This window comes from Mustelus asterias, unplaced genomic scaffold (assembly GCF_964213995.1).
Source record: "Mustelus asterias unplaced genomic scaffold, sMusAst1.hap1.1 HAP1_SCAFFOLD_68, whole genome shotgun sequence".
NCBI classification, from domain to species: domain Eukaryota; kingdom Metazoa; phylum Chordata; class Chondrichthyes; order Carcharhiniformes; family Triakidae; genus Mustelus; species Mustelus asterias.
In genome coordinates, this window is record NW_027590130.1 from 580,597 (window position 1) to 592,607 (window position 12,011).

Below are 12,011 nucleotides of genomic sequence, written 5' to 3' on the forward strand. Positions count from 1 at the left end.
CCCGTGTTCATTAGGGGAGCCCCCAGTCAATGAAGACTTCACCCTGTCAATGAGGATTCCCCCCACGTCAATGTGGAGTGTCCCCAGTCAATGAGGAGTGCCCCACTGTCAATGAGGCGTGCCCCCTGCCAATGACGAGTGCCCTCTGTCAAGGAGGAGTGCCTCATGGCAATGAGGAGAGCCCCCTGTCAATGGGGAGTGCCCACTGTCAATTGGTTCTGCCCCCTGTCAATTAGGATAGCGCCTTGTCAATGTGGAGCTCCCCCTGTCAAATAGGATTTGCACCTATCAATTGGGAGTGACCCCTGTTCATTAGGAGAGCCCCCCTGTCAATGAAGCCTTCACCCTGTCAATGAGGATTCCCCAACGTCAATGAGGAGTGCCCCCTGTCAATGAAGAGTGCGCCCCTGACAATGAGGAGTGCCCCCTGCCAATGAGGAGTGTCCCCTGTCAAGGAGGAGTGACCCCTGTTAATGGGGAGTGCCCACTGTCAATTAGTTCTGCCCCCTGTCAATTAGGATAGCGCCTTGTCAATTAGGAGCTCCCCCAATCAAGTAGGAGTGGCACCTATCAATTCGGAATGCCCCCTGCCAATGAGGAGTGCCCCGTGTCAATGAGGAGTGTGCCACCTTCAATGAGGAGTGCGGCACCATCCATGAGGAGAGCCCCACCATCAATGCGGAGTGCCCTCCGTCAATGAGGGGTACCCCCTGGAATTAGTAGTCCCCCTGCCAATTAGTAGTGCCCGCTTCCAATTTGTATTGGCCCCTGTCAATTAGGAGTCCCCCATGTCAATTGGTGTACATCCTGTCAATTGGAGTGCCCCCTGTCCATTGTAGTGCCCCCTGTCAATTGAAGTTCCACCTGTCTGTTGGAGTGCCCCCTGTCAATGGGGTGTGCCCCCTGTCAATGAGGAGTGCCCCCTGTTAATGAGGTGTGCCCACCGTCAATGAAGTGTGCCGCCTGTCAATTAGGAGTCCTCCTGTCAATTAGGTCTGCCCTCTGACAATGAGGATTGGGCCGTATCAATTCGGAGCGGCCCCTATCAATTAGGAGTAACCTCTGTCAATTAGGTCTGCCCTCTGACAATTGGGATTGCGCCTTGTCAATGAGGATTAGTCCCTTTCAATTTAGAGTAACCCCTGTCAATTAGGAGAGTCCACTGTCAATGAGGACTTCACCCTGTCAATGAGGATTACCCCACCGTCAATGAGGAGTGCCCCCCACCCCCGACTCTGGCAATTCCCCCCACGTCAATGAGGAGTGCCCCCTGTCAATTAGGAGTGCGCCCTGTCAATGAGGAGTGCCCCCTGTCAATGAGGAGTGCCCCCTGTCAAGGAGGAGTACCTCCTGTCAATGAGGATTACCCTGTCAACGAGGAGTGTTGTCGGGAAAAATCCCTTGTACCAGTGCAGTCAAGGAGGTCGAGTCTCATGAGGAGAGCCCCACCATCAATGCGGAGTGCCCTTCGTCAATGAAGAGTACACCCTGGCAATTTGTAGTGTCCGCTGCCAATTAGGAGTGGCCCCTGTCAATTAGGAGACCCCCATGTCAATTGGAGTACTTTCTGTCAATGGGAGTGCCCCCTGTCGATTGGAGTGCCCTCTGTCTATTGGAGTGCCCCTATCAATGGGGAGTGCCCTCTGTCAATGAGGAGTGCCCCCTGTCAATGAGGTGTGCCCACTGTGAATGAAGTGTGCCGCCTGTCAATTTGCAGTGGCCCCTATCAATTCGGAGTGACCCCTGTCAATTAGGAGAGCCCCCTGTCAATGAGGATTTCACCCTGTCAATGAGGATTGCCCCGCCGTAAATGAGGAGTGCCCCCATCCCCGACAATGCCAATTCCCCCCACGTATTCATTTGGAGTGCCACCAGTCAGGTCGGAGTGCCCCTGTCAATGAGGAGTGCACCCCGTCAATGAGGAGTGCCCGCTCGCAATTTGGAGAGCCCCCTGTCAATTGCAGTGCCCCGTGTCGATTGGAGTGCAGCCTGTCAATTGGAGTCCCCCCCCCCCCCGCCACCCCCCGTCAATTGGAGTTCCCCCTGTCAATGAGGAGTGCCAGCTGCCAATGGGGAGTGCCCCCTGTCAGTGAGGAGTGCCCCCTGTCAATGAGGAGTGCCCCCTGTCAATGCGGAATACCCACTGTCAACTACTTCTGGCACCTGTCAATTAGGATAGCGCCTTGTCAATTAGAATCTCCCCCTGTCAAGTAGGAGTGGCATCTCACAATTAGGAGTGACCCCTGCCAATTAGGAGAGCCCCCTGTCAATGAAGACTTCACCCTGTCAATGAGGAGTGCGCCACCGCCAATGAGGAGTGACCCCACCACCGCCCCCCCCCCCCCGCGTCAATGATTCGTGCCCGCTCCGTCAATGAGGATTCATCCCACGTCAATGAGGAGTGCCCAACCGTCAATGAGGAGTGCCGCCTTATCCATGAGGAGAGCTCCACCATCAATGCGGAGTGCCCTTGTTAATGAGGAGTGCCCCTGTCAATGAGGAGTGCACCCTGTCAATGAGGAGTCCCTCCTGTCGAATAGGAGTACCCCCTGTCAATTAGGAGTGCCCCCTGTCAATTAAGAGTAACCCCTTGCAATTAGGAGTGCCCCCTTTCAGTTGGGAGAATCCACTGTCAGTTCGGAGTGCCCCCTGTCAATTAGGAGTGCTCCCTGTTATTCTGGAGTGCCACCTGATAATTTGCAGTGACGCTGCCAATTAGCAGTGCCCCCTTTCAATTTGGAGTTCCCCTGTCAATTTGGTGTGCCCCCTGTCAAATTGGAGTACCCCCTGTCAATTAGCAGTGCCCCCTGGCAATTAGTAGTGCCCCCTGCCAATTAGTTGTGCCCGCTGCCAATTAGGAGTGACCCCTGTCAATGAGGAGTCCCCCCTTTCGATTGGAGTGCACCCTTTCAACTGGAGTGCCCCCTCTCGATTGGAGTGCCCCCTTTCGATTGAAGTGCCCCCTGTCAATTGGAGTGCCCCCTGTCAATTGGAGTGCCCCCTATGAATGTGGAGTGCCCCCTGTCAATGAGGTGTGCCCCTTTCAATGAAGTGTGCCGCCTGTCAATTAGGAGTGCCCCTTGTCAATTAGGAGGCCCCTGTCAATGAGGAGTTCCACTTGTCAATGAGGACATCCCCCACATCAGTGAGGAGTGCCCCACTGTCAAGGAGGAGTGCCCGCTGTCAATGAGGAGTGGCCCTGTCATTTGGGAGTGCCCCCTGTCAATTAGGGGTGCCCCCCTTTCAATTAGGAGTGCCGCTTATCAATTACGGTCTCCCCATGTCAATTAGGAGTGCCCCATGGCGAGTAAGAGTGCCCCCTGTCAATTGGGAGGCCCCTGACAATGAGGAATTCCCCTTGTCAATGAGGTGAGCCACCCCGTCAATGAGGAGTGCCCCCCACCTCCGTCAATGAGGAGTGCCCCAGCGTCAATGAGGAATGCACCACCGTCAATAAGGAATACCCCACCGTCAATGAGGAGTGCCCCATATAAATTAGGAGTACCCCGTGTCAATTAGGAGTGCAGCCTGTCAATGAGGAGTGCCTGCTGCCAATTCGGAGTGCCCACTGTAAATTAGGAGTCCCCCGTGTCAACTGGGTGCACCGTGTCGATTGGAGTGCCCCCTGTCAATTGGAGTGCCCCCCCGCCCCGTCAACTGGAGTGCCCCCTGTCAATGAGGAGTGTCGCCTGTCAATGAGCAGTGCCCCCTGTCAATGAGGAGTGCCCCCTGTCAATGAGGAGTGCCCACTGTCAACTAGGTCTGCCCCCTGTCAATTAGGATAGCGCCTTGTTAATTAGGATCTCCCCCTGTCAAGTGTGATTGGCACCTATCAATTAGGAGTGACCCCTGTCAATTAGGAGAGCCCCCTGTCAATGAAGACATCACCCTGTCAATGAGGAGTGCCCGACCGTCAATGAGGGGTGTCGCCCCCCCCCCCCCCGCAACCCTGTGAATGTGTAGTGCCCATCCCGTCAATGAAGATTCCCCCCACGTCAATGAGGAATGCGCCCTGTCAATGAAGTGTGCCCACTGTGAATGAAGTGTGCCGCCTGTCAATTAGCAGTGGCCCCTATCAATTAGGAGTGACCCCTGTCAATTAGGAGAGCCCCCTGTCAATGAGGATTTCACCCTGTCAATGAGGATTGCCCCGCCGTAAATGAGGAGTGCCCCCATCCCCGACAATGCCAATTCCCCCCACGTATTCATTTGGAGGGCCACCAGTCAGGTCGGAGTGCCCCTGTCAATGAGGAGTGCACCCCGTCAATGAGGAGTGCCCGCTGGCAATTTGGAGTGCCCCCTGTCAATTGCAGTGCCCCGTGTCGATTGGAGTGCAGCCTGTCAATTGGAGTCCCCCCCCCCCCCCGCCATCCCCGGTCAAGTGGAGTTCCCCCTGTCAATTAGGAGTGCCAGCTGCCAATGAGGAGTGCCCCCTGTCAGTGGGGAGTGCCCCCTGTCAATGTGGAGTGCCCCCTGTCAATGCGCAATACCCACTGTCAACTACTTCTGGCACCTGTCAATTAGGATAGCGCCTTGTCAATTAGAATCTCCCCCTGTCAAGTAGGAGTGGCATCTCACAATTAGGAGTGACCCCTGCCAATTAGGAGAGCCCCCTGTCAATGAAGACTTCACCCTGTCAATGAGGAATGCGCCACCGCCAATGGGGAGTGCCCCCACCACCACCCCCCACCCCACGTCAATGATTCGTGCCCGCTCCGTCAATGAGGATTCATCCCACGTCAATGAGGAGTGCCCAACCGTCAATGAGGAGTGCCGCCTTATCCATGAGGAGAGCTCCACCATCAATGCGGAGTGCCCCTGTTAATGAGGAGTGCCCCTGTCAATGAGGAGTGCACCCTGTCAATGAGGAGTCCCTCCTGTCGAATAGGAGTACCTCCTGTCAATTAGGAGTGCCCCCTGTCAATTACGAGTAACCCCTTGCAATTAGGAGTGCCCCCTTTCAGTTGGGAGAATCCACTGTCAGTTCGGAGTGCCCCCTGTCAATTAGGAGTGCTCCCTGTTATTCTGGAGTGCCACCTGATAATTTGCAGTGACGCTGCCAATTAGCTGTGCCCCCTGTCAATTTGGAGTTCCCCTGTCAATTTGGTGTGCCCCCTGTCAAATTGGAGTACCCCCTGTCAATTAGAAGTGCCCCCTGGCAATTAGTAGTGCCCCCTGCCAATTAGTTGTGCCCGCTGCCAATTAGGAGTGACCCCTGTCAATGAGGAGTCCCCCCTTTCGATTGGAGTGCACCCTTTCAATTGGAGTGCCCTCTCTCGATTGGACTGCCCCCTTTCGATTGAAGTGCCCCCTGTCAATTGGAGTGCCCCCTGTCAATTGGAGTGCCCCCTGTGAATGTGGAGTACCCCCTGTCAATGAGGTGTGCCCCTGTCAATGAAGTGTGCCGCCTGTCAATTAGGAGTGCCCCTTGTCAATTAGGAGGCCCTGTCAATGAGGAGTTCCACTTGTCAATGAGGACATCCCCCACATCAGTGAGGAGTGCCCCACTGTCAAGGAGGAGTGCCCGCTGTCAATGAGGAGTGTCGCCTGTCAATGAGCAGTGCCCTCTGTCAATGAGGAGTGCCCCCTGTCAATGAGGAGTGCCCACTGTCAACTAGTTCTGCCCCCTGTCAATTAGGATAGCGCCTTGTTAATTAGGATCTCCCCCTGTCAAGTAGGAGTGGCACCTATCAATTAGGAGTGACCCCTGTCAATTAAAGAGAGCCCCCTGTCAATGAAGACATCACCCTGTCAATGAGGAGTGCCCGACCGTCAATGAGGGGTGCCCCCCCCCCCCCGCAACCCTGTGAATGTGTAGTGCCCATCCCGTCAATGAAGATTCCCCCCACGTCAATGAGGAATGCCCCCTGTCAATGAGGTGTGCCCACTGTGAATGAAGTGTGCCGCCTGTCAATTAGCAGTGGCCCCTTTCAATTAGGAGTGACCCCTGTCAATTAGGAGAGCCCCCTGTCAATGAGGATTTCACCCTGTCAATGAGGATTGCCCCGCCGTAAATGAGGAGTGCCCCCATCCCCGAAAATGCCAATTCCCCCCACGTATTCATTTGGAGTGCCACCAGTCAGGTCGGAGTGCCCCTGTCAATGAGGAGTGCACCCCGTCAATGAGGAGTGCCCGCTGGCAATTTGGAGTGCCCCCTGTCAATTGCAGTGCCCCGTGTCGATTGGAGTGCAGCCTGTCAATTGGAGTCCCCCCCCCCCCGCCATCCCCGGTCAAGTGGAGTTCCCCCTGTCAATTAGGAGTGCCAGCTGCCAATGAGGAGTGCCCCCTGTCAGTGGGGAGTGCCCCCTGTCAATGTGGAGTGCCCCCTGTCAATGCGCAATACCCACTGTCAACTACTTCTGGCACCTGTCAATTAGGATAGCGCCTTGTCAATTAGAATCTCCCCCTGTCAAGTAGGAGTGGCATCTCACAATTAGGAGTGACCCCTGCCAATTAGGAGAGCCCCCTGTCAATGAAGACTTCACCCTGTCAATGAGGAGTGCGCCACCGCCAATGAGGAGTGCCCCCCACCCCGCCCCCCCCCCCGCGTCAATGATTCGTGCCCGCTCCGTCAATGAGGATTCATCCCACGTCAATGAGGAGTGCCCAACCGTCAATGAGGAGTGCCGCCTTATCCATGAGGAGAGCTCCACCATCAATGCGGAGTGCCCCTGTTAATGAGGAGTGCCCCTGTCAATGAGGAGTGCACCACCGTCAATGAGGAGTACCCCACCGTCAATGAGGAGTGCCCCATATAAATTAGGCGTACCCCGTGTCAATTAGGAGTGCAGCCTGTCAATGAGGAGTGCCTGCTGCCAATTCGGAGTGCCCACTGTAAATTAGGAGTCCCCCGTGTCAACTGGGTGCACCGTGTCGATTGGAGTGCCCCCTGTCAATTGGAGTGCCCCCCCGCCCCGTTAACTGGAGTGCCCCCTGTCAATGAGGAGTGTCGCCTGTCAATGAGCAGTGCCCCCTGTCAATGAGGAGTGCCCCCTGTCAATGAGGAGTGCCCACTGTCAACTAGTTCTGCCCCCTGTCAATTAGGATAGCGCCTTGTTAATTAGGATCTCCCCCTGTCAAGTAGGAGTGGCACCTATCAATTAGGAGTGACCCCTGTCAATTAGGAGAGCCCCCTGTCAATGAAGACATCACCCTGTCAATGAGGAGTGCCCGACCGTCAATGAGGGGTGACGCCCCCCCCCCAACCCTGTGAATGTGTAGTGCCCATCCCGTCAATGAAGATTCCCACCACGTCAATGAGGAATGCCCCCTGTCAATGGGGAGTGCGCATCTGTCAATGAGGAGTGTCCACGGTCAGTGAGGAGTGACCCCTTTCAAATAGGAGTGCTCCCTGTCATTTTGGAGAACTCCCTGACAATTTGGAATGACGTTGCCAATTTGTCGTGCCCCCTCTCAATTTGGAGTTCCCCTGTAAATTTGGTGTGCCCCCTGTCAGATTGGAGTACCCCCGTCAATTAGTAGTGCCCCCTTCCAAATAGTTGTGCCCGCTATCAATTAGGACTAACCCCTGTAAATGAGGAGTCCCCCCTTTCGATTGGAGTGCACCCTGTCAATTGGAGTGGCCCCTGTGAATTGGAATGCCCCCTGTCTATTGGAGTGCCCTCTGTCAACGTGGAGTGCCCCCTGTCAATGATGTGTGGCCCTGTCAATGAAGTATGCCGTCTGTCAATTATGAGTGCCCCCTGACAATTAGGAGGCCCCTGTCAATGAGGTTTTCCATTTGTCAATGAGGAGAGCCCCTCCCCCCCCCGCCCCCCCCCCCCCCCGTCAATGAGGAGTGCCCCACTGTCAATGAGTAGTGCCCGCTGTGAATGAGGAGTGGCACTGTCAATTAGGAGTGCCCCCTGTCGATTACGAGTCCCCGCCTTTCAATTAGGAGAGCCCCTTATCAATTACGATCTCCCCATGTCAATTCGGAGTGCCACCTGTCAATTTGGTGTGCCCCATGGCAATTAGGAGTGCGCCCTGTCAGTTAGGTCTGCCCTCTGTCAATTATGATTGCGCCTTGTCAATTAGGAGTGGACCCTATCAATTAGCAGTGACCACTGTCAATTATGAAAGCCCCCTGTCAATGAGGACTTCACCCTGTCATTGTGGATTGCCCCACTGTGAATGAGGAGTGCCCCCAACCCCCGACAATGCCAATCCCCCCACGTCAATGAGGAGTCCTGCCGCGTCCATGAGGATTGCCCCACCGTCAATGAGGAGTGCCCTCCACCCCCGACTGTGACAATTCCCCCATGTCAATTAGGAGTGCCACCTGTCAATTGGGAGGCCCCTGTCAATGAGGAATTTCCCTTGTCAATGAGGAGTGCAACCCCGTCAATGAGCAGAGGTCCACCGTCAATGAGGAATGCCCCACCGTCAATGAGGAATGCCCCACCGTCAATGAGGAGTACCCCACCGTCAATGAGGAGTACCCCACCGTCAATGAGGGGTGCCCCATATTAATTAGGAGTTCCCCCAGTCAATTCGAAGTGCCCCCTGTCAATTAGGTGTGTACCCCGTCAATGAGGAGTGCCTCCCTGTCAATTAGGTATGTACCCCCTCAATGAGGAGTGCCTGCTGGCAATTAGGAGGGCCCCCTGTCAATTAGGAGTCCCTCATATCGATTTGAGTCCCCCTGTTAATTAGTAGGCCCCGTCAATGATGGGTTCCCCTTGTCAATGAGGAGTGCGCCCCCGTCAATAAGGGGTTCCCCACCATCATTGAGCAGTGCCCCCCCCCCGTCAATGAGGAGTCCCCCACCGTCAATGGAGCGTGCCCCCTGTCAATGAGGAGTGCCCTCCTGTCACCAAGGAGTGAACCCTGTCAATTAGAAGTGCCCCCAGTCAATTAGAAGTGCCCCCCCCCTTTCATTGAGGAGAGCAAATTTTCAATAAGCAGTGCCCCCTGTAAATGCGGTGTGCCCTCTGTCAATGACGTGTGCCCCGCTTCAATGAGGAGTGCCCCCTGACAATTGGAGTGCCCCCTCTAAATTGGAGTGCCCCGTGTCGATTGGAGTGCACCGTCAATTGGAGTGCCCCCCCCCGTCAAGTGGAGTGCCCCCTGTCAATGAGCGGTGCCCCCTGTCAATGAGGAGTGCCCACTGTCAACTACTTCTGCCCCCTGTCAACTCGTTCTGACAATTAGGATAGCGCCTTGTCAATTAGGATCTCCCCCTGTCAAGTAGGAGTGGCACCAATCAATTAGGAGTGCCCCGTGTCAATGAGGGGTGATCCCTGTCAATTGGAGTGCCCCCTGTCTATTGGAGTGCCCCCTGTCTATTGGAGTGCTCCCCGTCAATTAGGAGTGCCCCCTGTCAATTAGGAGTGCCCCCTGTCAATGAGGAGTGGCCCCCGTCAACTAGGAATGACCCCTGTCAATTAGGAGTGCCCCCTGTCAATTAGGAGTCCCCTGTCAATGAGGAGTTCCCTTTGTCAATGAGGAGAGCTCCCCCCCCCCCCCGTCAATGAGGAGTGCCCAACTGTCAATGAGGAGTGCCCCCTGTCAATGAGGAGTGGCCCCCGTCACCTAGGAATGACCATTGTCAATTAGGTGTGCCACCCTGTCAATTAGGAGTGCCCCCCGTCAATGAGCGGGGTCCACGGTCAAAGAGGAGTACCCCCTGTCAAAGAGGACTGCCCCCTTTCAATTAGGAGGCCCCTGTCAATGTGGAGTTCCCCTTGTCAATGAGGAGAGCCCCCTCCCGTCAATGAGGAGTGCCCCACCGTCAATGAGGAGTGCCCAACCGTCAATGAGGAGTGACCGCTGTCAATGGGGATCGCCCCCTGTCAACGAGGAGTGCCCCCTGTCAATTCGAAGTGCCCCCTGTCAATTAGGTGTGTACCCCGTCAATGAGGAGTGCCTCCCTGTCAATTAGGTATGTACCCCCTCAATGAGGAGTGCCTGCTGGCAATTAGGAGGGCCCCCTGTCAATTAGGAGTCCCTCATATCGATTTGAGTCCCCCTGTTAATTAGTAGGCCCCGTCAATGATGGGTTCCCCTTGTCAATGAGGAGTGCGCCCCCGTCAATAAGGGGTTCCCCACCATCATTGAGCAGTGCCCCCCCCCCCGTCAATGAGGAGTCCCCCACCGTCAATGGAGCGTGCCCCCTGTCAATGAGGAGTGCCCTCCTGTCACCAAGGAGTGAACCCTGTCAATTAGAAGTGCCCCCAGTCAATTAGAAGTGCCCCCCCCTTTCATTGAGGAGAGCAAATTTTCAATAAGCAGTGCCCCCTGTAAATGCGGTGTGCCCTCTGTCAATGACGTGTGCCCCGCTTCAATGAGGAGTGCCCCCTGTCAATTGGAGTGCCCCCTCTAAATTGGAGTGCCCCGTGTCGATTGGAGTGCACCGTCAATTGGAGTGCCCCCCCCCCGTCAAGTGGAGTGCCCCCTGTCAATGAGCGGTGCCCCCTGTCAATGAGGAGTGCCCACTGTCAACTACTTCTGCCCCCTGTCAACTCGTTCTGACAATTAGGATAGCGCCTTGTCAATTAGGATCTCCCCCTGTCAAGTAGGAGTGGCACCAATCAATTAGGAGTGCCCCGTGTCAATGAGGGGTGATCCCTGTCAATTGGAGTGCCCCCTGTCTATTGGAGTGCCCCCTGTCTATTGGAGTGCTCCCCGTCAATTAGGAGTGCCCCCTGTCAATTAGGAGTGCCCCCTGTCAATGAGGAGTGGCCCCCGTCAACTAGGAATGACCCCTGTAATTAGGAGTGCCCCCTGTCAATTAGGAGTCCCCTGTCAATGAGGAGTTCCCTTTGTCAATGAGGAGAGCCCCCCCCCCCGTCAATGAGGAGTGCCCAACTGTCAATGAGGAGTGCCCCCTGTCAATGAGGAGTGGCCCCCGTCACCTAGGAATGACCATTGTCAATTAGGTGTGCCACCCTGTCAATTAGGAGTGCCCCCCGTCAATGAGCGGGGTCCACGGTCAAAGAGGAGTGCCCCCTGTCAAAGAGGACTGCCCCCTTTCAATTAGGAGGCCCCTGTCAATGTGGAGTTCCCCTTGTCAATGAGGAGAGCCCCCCCCCCGTCAATGAGGAGTGCCCCACCGTCAATGAGGAGTGCCCAACCGTCAATGAGGAGTGACCGCTGTCAATGGGGATCGCCCCCTGTCAACGAGGAGTGCCCCCTGTCAATTAGGAGGCCCCTGTCAATGAGGAGTTCCCCTTGTCAATGAGGAGTGCCCCACCGTAAATGCAGAGTGTCCAAACGTCAATGAGGATTGCCCCCTATCAATGGGGATCGCCCCCTGTCAATGAGGAGTGGTTCCCGTCACCTGGGAATGACCCCTGTCAATTAGGTGTGCACCCCGTCAATGGGAAGTGCCCGCTGGCAATTAGGAGTGCCCCCTGTCAATTGCAGTGCCCCGTGTCGATTGGAGTGCCCCCTGTCAATGAGAAGTGGCGCTGTCAATGAAGAGTGACCACTATCAACTAGTTCCGCCCCCTGTCAATTAGGATACCGCCTTGTCAATTAGGATCTCCCCCTGTCAAGTAGGAGTGGCACCGATCAATTCGGAGTGACCCCTGTCCATTAGGACAGCCCCCTGTCAATGAAGAATTCATCCTGTCAATGAGGAGTGCACCACCGTCAATGAGGAGTGTCCCCCCCGTGAATGAAGAGTGCCCCCCGTCAATGAGGGGTGTCCACGTTCAAAGCGGAGTGCCCCCTGTCAAAGAGGAGTGCACCCTGTCAATTGGGAGTGCCCCCCGTCAACGAGGGCTGTCCACGGTCAATTAGGAGTGCCCCCTGTCAAAGAGGATTGTCCCTTGTCAATAAGGAGTGCCCCCTGTCAATTAGGAGTGCCCACTGTCAATTAGGAGGCCCCTCTCAATGACGAGTTCCCCTTGTCAATGACCAGAGGCCCCCCCCACCCCCGTCAATGAGGAGTGCCCCACCGTCAATGAGGAGTGCCCCACCGTCAATGAGGAGTGCCCCCTGTCAATGAGGATCGCCCCCTGTCAATGAGGAGTGGCCCCTGTCAATGTGGAGTGGTCCCCGTCACC

The 12,011-nt window shown here is 55.6% G+C and overlaps 1 protein-coding gene across 1 annotated transcript in view; it reads right to left on the minus strand.

Annotated features, from left to right (window-relative positions):
* LOC144483433 (SWI/SNF-related matrix-associated actin-dependent regulator of chromatin subfamily A member 5-like) overlaps window positions 1-12,011 on the minus strand; it is a 915,017-nt gene that overhangs the window by 507,306 nt on the left and 395,700 nt on the right. The gene's annotated exons all lie outside the window — the stretch shown is intronic.